This window comes from Cervus canadensis, chromosome 14 (genome assembly GCF_019320065.1).
Source record: "Cervus canadensis isolate Bull #8, Minnesota chromosome 14, ASM1932006v1, whole genome shotgun sequence".
NCBI lineage: Eukaryota > Metazoa > Chordata > Mammalia > Artiodactyla > Cervidae > Cervus > Cervus canadensis.
In genome coordinates, this window is record NC_057399.1 from 15482653 (window position 1) to 15498372 (window position 15720).

The 15720-nt window shown below is 41.2% G+C and overlaps 1 protein-coding gene across 1 annotated transcript in view; it reads right to left on the reverse strand.

Moving 5' to 3' along the window:
• Nucleotides 1-15515, reverse strand: part of LOC122452928 (spermatogenesis-associated protein 31D1-like) — a 76190-nt gene extending 60675 nt beyond the window's left edge. The window contains exon 1 of the mRNA XM_043486749.1: nt 15269-15515. The gene's annotated coding sequence lies outside the window, so the exon portion shown is untranslated. The remainder of the gene's footprint in view (nt 1-15268) is intronic.
• Nucleotides 15516-15720: the final 205 nt, after the last annotated feature.

A 15720-nucleotide genomic window follows, 5' to 3' on the forward strand; every position in this document is an offset into this window, starting at 1 on the left:
GATATTGCTCAATATTCTAGCAAAAATTCCCCAGATAGTTATCATTTGTCTTGGTAGTATATGGAGGGTGGGAGGGGGCTTTCATTTTTATGTTTTTAAATCTTTGTTTCTCACTTAATTTTAACTCCTTTGTTCCCCCAAGGGGCAACCTGTTTTTATAGGCCAAAAATATTGTCTATTGGCAATTTTATACGTTTCAACCTGATAACAAAAAGTCAAACACAGTCTCTATTTCTAGGTTGCTATAGTCATTGGGCTTCCCTGGTGGCTTAGATGATAAAGCGTCTGCCTGCAACGCGTGAGACTCGGGTTTGATCCCTGGGTCGGGAAGATCCCCTGGAGAAGGAAATGGCAACCCACTCCAGTACTCTTGCCTGGAAAATTCCATGGACTGAGGAGCCTGGTAGGTTACAGTCCATGGGGTCGCAAAGAGTAGGACACGACTGAGCAACTTCGCTAAATAGTCATTGGTACTGTGCATTTTATTTCTTCTTTCTGTGTTTTCTTGGTATACAATATATTTTAAATATTATAAAGTCAAAAGATTTGCTGTGTAAAACATGCACATATATGAGCTAAACATTCATTAATATACCCCTTGAATTTCAGTCTCTCACAACACATCTAGGGGACTTATTTTGGGGTCCCTGATATTTCGCAGCCTTGTCTGACACAGGCACAGTAAGACATCAAGGAAAGAAAACAATCTACTGAAGTCCAAACTGTTGAACAACTAGTCAGAGAATAGCAAATTAAATCTGCAGCAACAGGAGGTGAGTGCTGTCTCTAGCAGTGACCTTGATAGCAACCCAGGTTCAGCAAGACGTCAGAGGTCATAGAAGACCTCTCTCCTGATCTGGACCAACTGGTCCTTCATATGTAAACAATGGGCGGAGAGCTCCAAGTTCACGATGTCAATATATTGGTGACCGTGTAATGTTAAGTGTGAGAAGTGTCAGGGAATGTGACTGCTGCATCAACATTTGTTCCCTCAGAGAAAGCCGCTTTTGTGACTCAGATCACTTATGAGTCACCAAATCATGTATCAATCACGAGGGAGCGAGAAAATTATAAGCAAATCACACGCCCCACCCAACAGCTCTTATGCGGATGTATCTGCAAGACAACAAATAGGGAGGATTTCCACAGTGGTGAAAGTCTGAGTAAAGTAATTCAAAGCCACTTCCAATCCAGCTTTTAAAAGCGTGAAGGAAGCAGTAATTCATATCAGTTTCCCCAGGGGCCTGGAGCCAATTATTTCAATACAGTGGAGGTGAGTGTGGGCTGCCTGTGCAAGTGGGGGCGTGGGGAGGAAAGCACGCCTTGGGCTCAGGCCCCTGTTAGTTAAAGCCTCACTGTGCCGCTTCCTGCTTCTGTCATCTCAGGCCAGTGACCCAGGGAGACACAGTTTCCTCACCTGCAAAATGGGAGGTACCTAAGTCCTAGGGTTGTCGTAAAAGAAATAGTGGAATCTAGTCACTGGTGTTCTCGAAAGCTTGTGGAACAGCGCCAGGCATGTGTCAGGAAACAAAGATAAGAACTGCCATCTGTTTGGTGCTTTCTCTACGCCAGGTAATGTTTAAAGAACTTTAAGAGTACCATTTATTCAATCCTCTCAACAACACTAAGGCCAGCGCTAATACCACCTGTGTTTTTTGTGGGCTTTTTTATTTTTATTTTTCAGTTGAGGCATATGGGATCTAGTTCCCTGACCAAGAATTGAACCCAGAGCCCCTGTATTGGGAGCACAGAGTCTCAACCACCGGCCCACCAGGGAAATCCCCCCACCTGTGTTTTATAAGTGAAGAAAACTGAGGCATAGCAGTAGGTTTCCACATCTAGCTAGGGAAGGAATCAGGCCTCAGACTCGGGTGGTCATCCAACCCCAAAGTCCAAGCTCTTCACCAGTGAATTCTTGTCCTGAGAATAACCCCCAGAAGACAAGATGATAGTAAGCAACTGACCCAAGGAAACTTCCCTGGTGGTCCAGTGGCTAAGACTCCACGCTCCCAATGCAGAGGGCCTGGGTTCGAACCCACATGCCCCAACTAACAGTTCACATGCTGCAACTAAACATCCCGAGTGCCACGACTAAGACCCAGCGCAGCCAAAGAAATCAATATTTGAAAAATTAAAGCCATACCGAGTCCTTCCTTCATCCTCCCCCTAACTCCCTCCACCCCCACGAAACCCACTCTCCATGGAACTTAGGTCTTTTAGGAGCTTCTAAGCCTCAGGGCTTGCTGACGCCTGGCTCAACTGTTTGGGGCTGCGGGCTTCCAGAACCTTTCCAAGTCTTGCTCTGGCACCAAGCCTAACCTTTATTTTGTAACTGATTTACTCTACTCAGAAGTCAGCTTCGGCTACCTTCTGTGAGAACGGGGTAGACCCAGGAAATACTCGGCTGCCCAACCAGAAAATTAAATAAGAAAACCATCAGGCCCTGAAGCCTGATTCTCAATGCCGAACAATTTAGAACAATGAGTCACTCTTTCAAAATAGAAATACTTGTCCTGTAGTGTTTAAGGCCTTGTAGCATGACACAGTATACTGGCTAGAAGACACAGTCTGAATGCCCAAGTTCTAGTCCCAGTTCCAGCTGTGTAACCCTGAGGCCGTGTCCTAACCTCTCTGTCCTGTAGGTGCCTTTCAATCATATGGCAACAGTAATGGGGTCGAGGTCAAAAACCTGCCATGAGGATTAATGATCAATTTATGTAAATACTTTAGAATACGCTTGGCACATCACAAGAGCTACCTAAATATTAGTTTTTATTATCATTAATTTATCTTATATTTCAATAAAGGTATACAGGCTTTGCAGCAATGTCTTTACAGAAAAACTTTGCTGAAGCTTTATTCCTATTGAAAATGTTTTCTCCATTATTACCATCTCACTACCAGCCACCACCCATCCCCTATCAACCCCCTCCCCGCCGTCTCAATTTTTCCTTAAAAGCAAAGGAAATTACATTTAAAAGCCTCACGGAATTACAACACTCCACATGCTCATAAAAGTCAGGAAATGCAAAAGTTAGAATTCTCTGAAGACGTTAGCTCAGAATCCGGGCTCTGACACAGTTCAGAGGGCTCAGAAGAACCCTTGCGAAGTTCCCACTGGTGAGCTTTGAGGCCTTCACCCGCTGCCCCTCCTCCCCAGCTGCTTCTGTGTTCTGGAACCCTCCAGTAGATGAGCAAGCCTTTGGACTTGCCATTTCAGAGATACTGCCCTTGCTCCAGCCTCAGGACCCCATCATGGAACAGAGGCTCTCAGATGCAGGAGCATCAGAACGCCTGGCGGGGGCTTCTCTGGTGGCTCAAGGGTAAAAAATCCACCTGCCAATGCAGGAGACACGAGTTCAACCCGTGGTCCAGGAAGATCCCACATGTGGTGGTTTAGTCGCTAAGTGATGTCTGACTCTTGCAACCCCACGGACTCTACCCACCAGGCTCATCTGCGCATGGGATTTTCCAGGCAAGAATACTGGAGTGGGTTGCCATTTCCTTCTCCAGAGGATCTTCCTGACCCAGGGATCGAACCCAGTTCTTCTGTGCTGCAGGCGGTCTGGTCCCCTGCATTCCAGGCAGATTCCTTACTGACTGAGCTACCAGGGAAGACCGCATGCTGAAGAGCAAATAAAGCCATGCACCACAACTACTGAACCTGTGCTCTGGGGTCCAGGAACCGCCACGACCGAAGCCCGTGCACCCTACAACCTGCGCTCCTCAATAGGAGAAGCTGCGCCCTAGATAGTAGACCTGGCCTGCCGCAACTAGAGAAAAGTCCTCGCAGCAGTGAAGACCCAGCACGGCCAAAACAAATAAATAAATAGAGATTAATTAATTAAAACAAAAAGAGAATGCTTGGTAGGCTTGTGGAAACATGGACAGCTGGACTACTCGCAGAGTTTCTCAGTCAGTAAGTCTGGGGTGAGGCCTGAGAACCTGTGTTTCTAATAAGCGTCCCTGTGAGTTTGATGCCGATGGTCAGGACCACACATTGAAAATCACTGGTCATTGGTGATCCCCAATATAGTTCCCCCTCAAATCCCACAGACCCCTACCTACCCACTGCACCAAATACGGAATGAAAAATTTTATTCATGCATGTATATTACTTCTCAATTTTCTGAAAAATGGAAAACACGCTCTGTCTAAGCTCCAATGCAGCTTTGACAAAACAAAACTCACCTCATTTCAGCTGCTTCACTCCCTGTACCCACCCACCTTTATCCTTCCAGTTTCGGCCTCCGTCTTTGCACAGATGGTCAGGACTGTGTGTGTGTTTATACATCTCCAGCCCTGCTTGTTTACATGTACACATTTGTATTTTTCCTTCCCCCCCATTAAACTATAAAGTCCTTGAATGTCTTTCTCTCTAAGGCTCCATAGCACCTGAGGCTAAACACACAGTGGGTGTTTAATACAAACAGTTGACTGATAAATGTTGACTATTTTATTGTATCTGGTAAGCAAAGTGAAGAAACACATATTGCCATGAGAACTTTAAACTTTGCATCAGAGACCAAAGTGTGTTTATTTTTGCAGCATTAATGTAGCCGAAAGATGACTTTCCACTCACATATAAATATGTGATATGTTGCCAATGAGCATTTTAAACGCCATTTGATGTCATTCTCAGAAATACCATCTGTGCCTCTTCTTCTCACATAGTTATCAAAATGAGTAATTTAACATAGACGAGTTTGTTGCATCCATACAGGGAATTGCAAGAGAGACACAAGTTCTAGAAATATTAATGTAACACAAGTTCTAGAAATATTAATGTAACACAAGTTCTAGAAATATTAATGTAATTGCCATCAACTTTTATTCTCTGGGACATTATGTATGTAAGCCAACCACATCTCTACATCTCTGTCTTTTTAGAATTAAATAAAGGAATGGTATTAGCCCTGAATATTTTCAGAGGGTTAATAGTTAACCCAGAGTTTATTATTATGTACTGATTTACAAATCACATGAACTTCAATCACCACAGTATGAGATCATTATTGTTTTATCTATTGAACAGCTAAGAGTTGAACTGCACCAAGTTAAGGACACAGTATATTATCAGTCTTTCCCAAGAAGCAGAGGCTGTCAGGGAGCCAATTGGAAAGCAAAGCTTGCAGTCTGTGTCCTCCGGGGTCTAGAATATACATTAACCATAATGACATTGGAGGTCAAATATTTACCCAATTCTGTTGAAAGAAATCAGTGTTATATCTAGTCCCAGTTGATGTGACAAAGTGTGGACTTTTAAGATTTTTTTTAGGGATTTGATGCTACATCTAACCTTCTGATGCTATTCTTCTCTGATCATTAAATTAAGGAGAATTTCACGGATGCATTCTGAACACTTGGTTTCTTTCAGTTTAAATCTTTCTAACGTTCAGTCAGGGAATAGTAGTGAGTCCTAACTGAGAATACATGTAGGTTGTTTCTACATTTCTTTTTAAGTTGCTTCATGCTATTGTTGCTTTCATAATAAAATGTGGTGACAACTGAGTTGATTTCTTTCCTTGGTCTGATTCCCACTGTTGCTTCTATCCACTCAAGTCAGGTGTTATTTTTTAAAAGAAGCTGTATTTGGGCACTTCACTTAGTCTTTTCTTACACATAGCACATAATTACAGGCAGCACACGTAACCCCCTTGCAACTAATCTTTTCCCCCAAAGAAAATAGGATGGTAGAGGATAAAGGGTATTATCTTGTTTTTAAAGGGTAAAATCACACTTTGTTGTATCACATAGAGATTTCAAGCCAGTCAGACTCTTTTTATTTTTTTTACTTAATTTTTCAGATATATTCAATAAACAGCACTGTATACATTTAAGGTATACAACATATTGATTTGATACATTTATATATCACAAAATAATTACTATCTTAGCCCTGGCTAACACCCCTATCACATCACATAATTACCATTTCTTTTTCGTAATGGGAACAATTAAGATCTAGTCTCTTAGCAACTTTTAAGTTTATAATCCAGCACTGTTGACTGTAATCACTTGCATTAGATCTCAAGAACCTATTTATCGACTAACAACATCTCTCCAATTCCCCAGTCCCCAACCCCGGGTAACTACCCTTCTACTCTCTGGTCTTATGAGTTCAGTTTTTTTTTTTTAGCTATCACATACAAGTGAAACCATATAGTATTTGTCTTTCTCTGTTCAGCCAGTCAGACTCTTGACTCATTGGAATGGCTTTAAAAATCAGAAAGGTAGCTGTTGCAGCTATGGTCAAGAAAATTGGGGAAATAGTCCTAATCCTTCTCTGCTATTCCAAAAGCACAGTTAAAACTGACTTCAAAGGAAACCGATATTTAGATCAGTTCTGAGAAGATGAGAATTCAATCCGGTTCAACTGCTGCTGGAAACTGTGGATAACATGAAAGTAATAGTCAACATACACCTAGTCTTCAAGAAAGCTTGTGAACATTAAAGGGATGATAAGAGGTCAAAAGTATTTGTAGCAAAGTATTTTCATTGTTGCAGAATTTCATTGTGGTTTATTTTCTAAATTGTGTTGTTTCCCGTTAAGAGGTGCTTCCTAGACTTTGGAAGACTGTAATTAGTGGTATAATTAAGCAATGTGTTTTCATTAATAAATAGATTTTTTAAAGCTTGTTATAGTCCTTTAGTGAAGAAATTCTTAATGAGAAAAAACTTTGTTTACTAAGTTTAACATTGTGGGACCAAAAAAAGAAAAAAAACAACTAGAGCTTTAATAAAAAGACCTAAACTGACTTCATTTTCTGCATTTCACTTACAGAAGAATGTGGCAACTTCACATTTCTACAATTGGACATTGGTTCCTTTGTCACATGGTAAGATTCATAGACGTTTCAGCTCTTCAGATGCTAATTAATTGGGATTGTTTAGGCTGCATTTTCCACAATTTCTTTGCATGTCCGACATTTGTATCTAGTTTTTTTCCACTTAGTTGTTGCCTACTGTGAAAGTAATTTCATCCCCATATAAAAGTCTTCAAGTACCCAAATATATAATTTCACCCATCAGCAAACTTTCAGAAAATCTTCAGCTGTTCCATGTATTTCTAAAGACACGTTCCTTTGAAGTGTAGTGCTTTTGTGAAAGCATGCCTCAGAGACCGTTCAAATTCTATGATGTGTTCTCCGCTACTCTGAGGGTGCTACTCAGGGTGATGGATGTTAACTTCGATATATGTTGGAACAGACACATGAGCTTGGGTTCAAGTCCCAGCTTCACTGCTCAGCACCTGTGTGATCTATGAGATTTTATTCAACCCTCCTAAACCTGTTTCCTCGCCTATAAAGTGGGATATAATAGCAACCTCATGGGATTACTGAAAAAATTAAAGAAGATGATATATGTATATATAAGCCACTTTAAAGAATGTCAGAATATAGTAAGCACTCAATAAATGTGACTTGTTATTGTTACAGTTGTTTGGTTGGTATAAAGTAACTTCTTCCCTTTAAGTCCTTCTGTCACATCAGTTTAAAATGCATCAACATTTTTTCCCAGAAATGGCTCATTCACATTACTCTGATACAACACACTGGCTAACACTTGTTCACCTACAAATTGATCACTCATTCAATGTATTTATGCAATATCCAGTCTACAAGTACTAATTAAGTGCATAGTTTGTACTGGATTTGGCACCTGGGAAAGAGGGTAACTTTTCCCAGTAATATAAGAATATCACCCTTGCTTGTTAAGAGCTCACAATTTCATGGGGGGGAAAAAAAGATAATTTTTAAAATCACAATTTGGTACAAAAGAATTAGGGAAGTACAGAGAAATCTTTTTCAAAGAAGATATCTTGAAGGATGAAGAGGAGTTTGTCAGAAGGATGGAGGCTGGGGGAAAATGAGAATCTGTCAAAAGTATTGAGAAAGTCAAGTTATTAATCAGAAATTGACAAATGGTAACAAAATAGGAACCAGAGAAAGAAAGTAAATGGTGGAAGGAGTATCCTGCATCTAAGTATTGAAGGGGGCACTGAGATATCTCTAACTGACCACAGAGAACAACAGCTTTCAGAGATTAGATTACATCTATTACCAAAATTTTATGTCTCTCTGCTTAAAAAACAACAAGCTTTGGAGCTTCCCCAGATGGCAGAGTAAGAAGACTCTGAGCTCAGCTCCTCCCCTGGGCACACCAAAATCAACTACTTACAGAGGAACAGCCTAAACACTAGCAGAAAAGATTTCTACCACTAAAGATACAAAGGAGGAGTCACACCAGATGCATAGAAGGGGCAGAGACACAGTGCAGTCTGGAGCAACACTCCTGAGGTCAGCGGCCCACAGACAGCAGGAATATCACAAACTGCAGAGGTTCTTCCCAAGGAGCGAGGTGTCTGATCCCACATCAGAATCCTGCAGAGGGAAGATGAGACCGCAGAGCATCATGCTTTGAAAATAAGCTTATGCTTAGGAGACCAGAGAGCCACAGGAGACAGAGACTCTACTCTTAAAGGATGTTGATAGAATCTCACCTGCTCTGTGACTCAGCAGAGAGGTAGGAGTTGGGAAGGAGCCTGGGTCACATCCACTTGCTGATCTTAAAAAACCTACTGAAGAATCAGGAGGCAACTGGGACTCCCCCTGGGGACGGTGACACTGACAACAGAAATTTGGGGGGAGCTCATTCTACCATGATGTTACTGGTGCTGGCAAGTACCATTTTGGAATCCTCCTTCTAGCTTATCGGCACCAGGGGCTTACCCTGCCTCCCAATTGGTCTGAGGCAGCCATGTGCCTCCAGGCCATGCAACCAGCTATGTGGGACCCAACAGGTCAGCAGATGAACATCCAGGTTGCACAGCCAACCATGCAGAAAGCCTACTCCATCCCACAGCAGGCCTACAGGCCTACAGCAACTGTATGAGGCTGGGCCTTCTAGCCAACCAGGCCAAGAGGCAGCTCTGCCCACGGGAGCACCCACAGTAGTCAGCCCACACAGCAGAGCACTCATAGCCCATGCAGGGAGCACCACTAGTGCATACAGCTCTGATGACCAGAGAGGAGAGTACCCCTGGGCCCCATAGGACATCTCTTACATAACACCACTTCTCTAAGATCAGGAGACAAAACTGACCTACCTAACACATAGATATAAACAAGAGAATTGGGCCAAGTGAGGAGATAGAGGAATATGTCTCAAACAAAGGAACAAGACATGACCTCAGAAAAAGAACTGGACAAGATGGAGACAAGTAATCTACCCAACATGAATTCAAGGAAATGATGATAAAGTTGCTCAAGGAACTTGGTAGAAGAATGGATAAACACAGTGAGAATTCCAACTGAGTTAGAAAATACAAAGAAGAAACAAACAGAACTGGAAAAGACAATAAAATAAACAATACTATAGAAAGAAAAAAAAAATCAGCAGTAGACTAGATGATACAGAGGAACATCAGCAATCAGGAAGACAGAGTAGTGGCAATCAGTCAAACTAAACAGCAAAAAGAAAAAAATGAGTTTTTAAAAATAAGGATGGTTTAAGAAACCTTGGGGACAATATCAAGTAAGCATTTGCATTACTGGTGTCCCAGAAGGAGAAGAGAGAAAGGAAAAACGACAGAGAACTTACTTGAAGAAATAATAGAATATAAGGGAACAACCCCATTTACAAAGAAATACAAAAAAAAAAAAATTTAATTTCTAATGAAAACACAAAAAACCCCAAATAGACAAAGCAATCTTGAGAAAGACAGATGGAGCTGGATGAATCAGGCTCCCTGACTTCAGACTATACTACAAAGCAAGAGTAATAAAAAATAGTATGGTACTGGCACAAAAACAGAAATATAGAACAATGGAATAGGACAGAAAATCCAGAAATAAACCCACACACCTATGGTCAATAAATCTATAACAAAAGAGGCAAGAATATACAATGGGGAAAAGATAGTCTCTTCAATAAATGGTGCTGGGAACACAAAGAAGACATACAGATGGCCAATAGACACATGAAAAGATGCTCGATATCACTCACAGCAGAGAAATGCAAATCAAAACCACAATGAATTACCACCTGTCAGAATGGCTGTTATAAAAAAGGCAACAAATAACAAGTGCTGGCAAGGATGTGAAGAAAAGGGAACCTTTGCACTTTGGGGAGACTGTAAATTGGTGTATCTACTATGAAAACAGTATAGAGGCTCCTCACAAACCTAAAAATAAACTACCATGCCACCCAGTGATTTCCCTTTTAGATATTTATTTTTATTTATTTATATTTATTGAGAACAAAATCAATAATTTGAAAAAATATATACACCCAAATATGTGCACTTCTATGTTCATTGCAATATTATTCATAATAGCTTAAGATATGGAAGCAACCTAAGTATCTATCAATAGATGAATGGATAAAGAAGCTATGGTATATAAAAATACAACAGAATATTAGTCATTAAACACAGAGTGAAATCTTGCCATTTACAACAACATGAGGATGGATCAAGAGAGTACCATGCTACGTGAAATAAATCAACCAGAAAAAGACAAATACCATATGATCTCACTTGTACTGAAATCTAAAAAACAAAGCAAACAAACCAAACAAAACCATACTCATAGGGACTTCCCTGTCGGTCCAGTGGCTAAGACTCCGTGCTCCCAAAGCAGGAGTCCTGGGTTCAATCCCTGGTCAGGGAACTAGATCCCACATGTCACAACTAAGAGTTCTCATGTTGCTACTAAAGATCCCACAAGTCACAATGAAGACTGAAGATCTCATGTGCTGCAACGAAGACCTGGTGCAGCTAAATACATAAATAGGTATTTAAAATACCAACAATAAAAAACATTCTCATAGATACAGAGAATGAACTTGTGGTTGCCAGAGGGGGTTGGGTGAAGTAGGTGAAGGGGATTAAGAAGTATAAACCTCCAGCTATACAAAAAATAATTTACAGAGATGTAATATGCAGCGTAAGGAATATAGTCAATAATATTATAATAACTTTGCATTGGGATAGAGGATTACCAGACTTATCATGGTGATCATTTTGTAATGTACTGTGCTGTGCTTATTCACTCAGTAGAGTCCGACTCTTTGCAACCCCATGGACTGCAGCTCACCAGGCTACTCTGCCCATGAAGATTCTCCAGGCCAGTATACTGGAGTGGGTTGCCATGCCCTCCTCCAGGGTATCTTCCCAACCCAGGGATCGAACCCAGGTCTCCCACATTGCAAGCGGATTCTTTACTGTCTGAGCCACCAGGAATGCCCTAACAATATGGCATGCCAGCTATATTTCAATTAAGAAAAAAAAGCAATAAACTTTGCCTCTATGAACTCTGTTTTCTATATTGGCTACCTCCTCTTTCATAAGATATGGATTGTTTCTTTCAAATTGATACACTTTATTAACTAAATGGTTGCTTATAAGTATAAATGATAAAATTAGGTAATTTTAGCAAAAACAAACAAAAAAAATTTGCTCTTCTAATGTCAGTTCTTCTAAAATCTCTGCTTTGACTCCATTCTCTGCTCACAATGGTCCACAGGGCTATGTCAGCCCTTTGATAACAGCTGCCTAGTGTTGCACATTAATTATGCACCAATCAATTCCCCCTACCTCATGTAATCCTCCCAGCAGCCTTATGAAGAGTATCACTCTTATCCATATTGTGTACATGCAAAAATGGAAAATCAGGGAAATAGCTTGCCCAAGATGATACACCACTGGTGACAAGGCATAGACTTGACCGTAGGTCATCTGACTTCACACCTGATGCACTCAAATGCCCAGAGCTGTGTTTCTAGCACCAAGTTTTAAACTGGAGCCAGGCAGTAAGGGCAAGTTCACAGTCTGCTCTGAAAGGAAGAAACAAAACCGCCAAAGTCTAGTACAGTGACGCTGTACATAGAAATGGCCTTACTACAGAATGGTTCTCTATGGGATTATGTCGCACTTTTTCTTTAAATCATATTGTCCTTATTTCTTGGGATGAGGAAATTGAAGATAGTAGTTACTTTCTTCATAATGCCCTACTTAGAAAATATAAAACCCCCAAAGTTGGCATCTGATGTCAGCTTGTAATTTAAAAATTTTGTTTTCATTCCCAGAAATTAGAAAACCAAAATTTCCTACCGGATGAGAAAATATCTTCCTTCTTGTAAGGCACATGTTTATCTTCTGTTGTCCAAATGACTAGTCATTGTCATCTTGAACTTTCAATTTTTCATTGCCTGGTTTTAAAGTGCTGTCACCTCTCTTCCCCAAACTTGGACCCCAAATTAAACGCACTTATATTTATATTTATCAGAGAAGAGTAAGAGAGCAGATAATCTAATAGCATTCTTCAGTTGTGGTTTCCACAAGAGTGAAAAACTCAGTCTTTTCTTATCATAACTGGCTGGAAACACTCCACATCAGAGATGTCAAGTCATAACAATGTGGGGTGCGGGGGGGGAGCCCACTTTCTCTCAGAATGACACAATTCTTCTATAGAAAAGACATTCTTAAAAGCTGTTTGCAATATCCTACATTAATTTCCTCTGGTACGGCATCTCATACAAAGGGGTCTTATAAATGGATTAAATGTGGTTGGATGCAAAAGCACAGTAAGCCCTTGTCAGATGCTCTGGAGGGTGGACGCCACAAACAGGGGCCTCCTTCATCAGGGTTCTCTGCAAATAGCTGACTTGAAGTTTTGTGACCAGTAATAACCTCCTTAAAAATAAACCACTTATACCATCTGCTTAACAGTGCACTATAAATTATACCAAGAATGCGTGCCTTTTCTTCCCTGGCAAATGTCTTCCAAGTTGACAAAAGGATAAACAGAGGAGGGAGGCAGGGCTGGGCTGTGTGCACTCTTTCATCGCCGTCAATGTGAACCACCATTCTGCCTCTGCACCTCACTTGGCAGAAATAAGTTTGGGATGGGGAAGAACAGAATCCACTTCAGTATTTCCAAGACCAAACAAATCAAGGCTGGAAGGGGTTAGGTTAGAATGGGCAGGATGATGAGCTAGAATGAGCCCTCAGAGCTGGAGTGGACAAAAAGTATCCGTTGTCGTCCAGGCTTTGACTGCTGAGCCAATTAAGACATGCATGCATGACTGCAAGAAGGATCAAACTATTATTTTTAATATCTAACAAATATGTATTAGAAAGAACTGCTTTGACCAGAGTCCAACATGGGTTTCTTGTTATGGTTCAGTTGCTACGTCCTGACTCTGTGACCAAGTGGACTGCAGCATGCCAGGCTCCTCTGTCGTCCACTCTCTCCCAGAGTTTGCTCAAATTCATGTCCATTGAGTCAGTGATGCGATATAGCCATCTTATCCTCTGCCACTCCCTTCTCTTTTTGCTTTCTATCTTTTCTAGCATCAGGGTCTTTTCCAATGTGTTGGCTCTTCACATTAGGTGGCCAAAGTATTGGAGCTTCAGCATCAGTCTTTCAAATGAATATTCAGGACTGATTTCCTTTAGGACTGACTAACTTGATTTCCTTGCAGTCTGAGGGACTTCCAAGAGTCTCCTCCAGCACCACAATTTGAAGGCATCAATTCTTCAGCACTCAGCCTTCTTCATGTTCCAACTCTCGTATCTGTACATGACTACTGGAAAAACCATAACTTAGATTATATGGACTTTTGTTGGCAAAGTGATGTCTCTGCTTTTTAATACACTGTCTAGGTTTACCGTAGCTTACCTTTCAAGGAGCAAGTGTCTTTTAATTTCATAGCTGCAGTCACCATCTGCAGTGGTTTTAGACCTCTGCAGTGATTTTAGACCTCAAGAAAATACTATCGCTGCTTCAACTTTTTCCCCTTCTATTTGACATGAAGTGATGCGACCGGATGCCATGATCTTAGTTTTTTAAATGTTGGGTTTTAAGTTATCTTTTTCACTCTCCTCTCTCACCCTCATCAAGAGGTTCTTCAGTTCCTCTTCACTTTCTGCCATTAGAGTGGTATCATCTGCATATCTGAAGTTGTTGGTATTTCTTCCAGCAACCTTGATTCCACCTTGTGATTCATCCAGCCCAGCATTTCACATATCATGGACTCTGCATATAAGTTAAATAAGCGGGGTGACAATATGCAGCCTTGACGTACTCCTTTCCCAATTTTGAATCAATCCAGTGTTCCATGTTCTAACTGCTGCTTCTTGATGCACATACAGGTAACTCAAGAGACAGGTAAGGTAGTCTGATATTCCCATCTCTTTAAGAATTTTCCAGTTTATTGTGATCCACACAGTCAAAGGCATTCGTGTAGTCAATGAAGCAGAAGTAGATGTTTTTCTGGAATCCCCCTGCTTTCTCTATGATCCAACAAATGTTGGCAATTTGATCTCTGGTTCTTCTGCCTTTTCTAAACCCAGCTTGTACATCTGAAAGTTCTCGGTTCATGTACTGCTGAGGCCTAGCTTGAAAGATTTTGAACATTAACCTTGCTAGCATGTGAAAGACATTGGCATTTCCCTTATTTGGGATTGGAATGAAAACATATTCCCTTAAAATACAGACTTATGCGGACTTCCCTGATAGTCCAGTGGTTAAGAATTGCCTGCCAATGCAGGAGACAAAGGTTCAATCCCCAGTCCAGGAATATCTCACATAGAGCAGGGCAACTAAGGCCATATACCACAACTACTGAGCTCACTCACCCTAGAGCCTGTGCTCTGCAACAAGCGAAGCCACCATAATGAGAAGCCTGCACACAGCTAGAGAGTAATCCCTGCTTGGGGCAACTAGAGAAAGCCCTTGCATAGCAAAGAATGTCCAGCATAGCCAAGAATAAGTACTTTTTAAAAAAAAGGTAGAGTTAGGTGAATCTGCAGGAGGAGAATGCCCTTCAGAGAGGAAAGTCTTTGGAAAGGGTGAGGCAGGCATGTGGGGAAAGGAACAAGGAGGAAATTGAAGCCTGTTTACCCCAGAGGATCTTTCTGGCAAGATCTATAAAGCAACAACTTCAAAATTTCTCCAAATTCAAAAAAGCTTGCTTGGGGTACCCCTCAGATCATAACAGAAACAATTTTTCCTGACACTTATTCTATAAGTGCTGTGCCTTGAATCACAGAGTGATTTAGTTTTAGTTGGCTCTTTCTTAGTTGAGTAACACAAGCAATAGCCAGGCTAATATATAAAACTTAATTGAGCCTTTCTCTTAAATAATTTTTCACTCTTCAAAATGAGGCCAAACATGACAACAACAGTGGGGAAAAAATCCTCAAAAAGAAAGCCCTATGTTCAGGAAATGAGAAAATGAAAAGAAAAATCCTTGTACTTACACCAAATAAACTGTATTACATTGGGTGTCATCCAAGTCAAAATTTTTCTCCAGAAAAGTGCAAACAAGCTCATTTGGAATTAAAGTCCCCATTCCTCTCCTAGTCAGCAGTCTCCCAGAAGGTCAGTCTCCATTATGTCCGAAAGTACTAAGAGAAGGACGTTCCACTGCTCGTTCCAGCTGGCAGCGTTCTCTCCAAGAGCAGACTTCTCAAAGGAGGGCATCACACTCTCGTATGTGTGTGTGTGTGGTGGAAGGAGCCAACAGCAGCATTCAGGAGCACCCAGGGAGCATTTTAGGTGCAAGTCCTAAAGTGGGTGTCACTCTGGGGACAAGCTTCTGATTGTGTGAGCGGTGAGTTGCTAGCTCGTCTTCAACCCCCTCTCCTTCCTCTCGGGCACATTCAGCTCTTCTTCAGATAAGAAAGGGGAAAGAAACCCGAGTGTCCCTGAG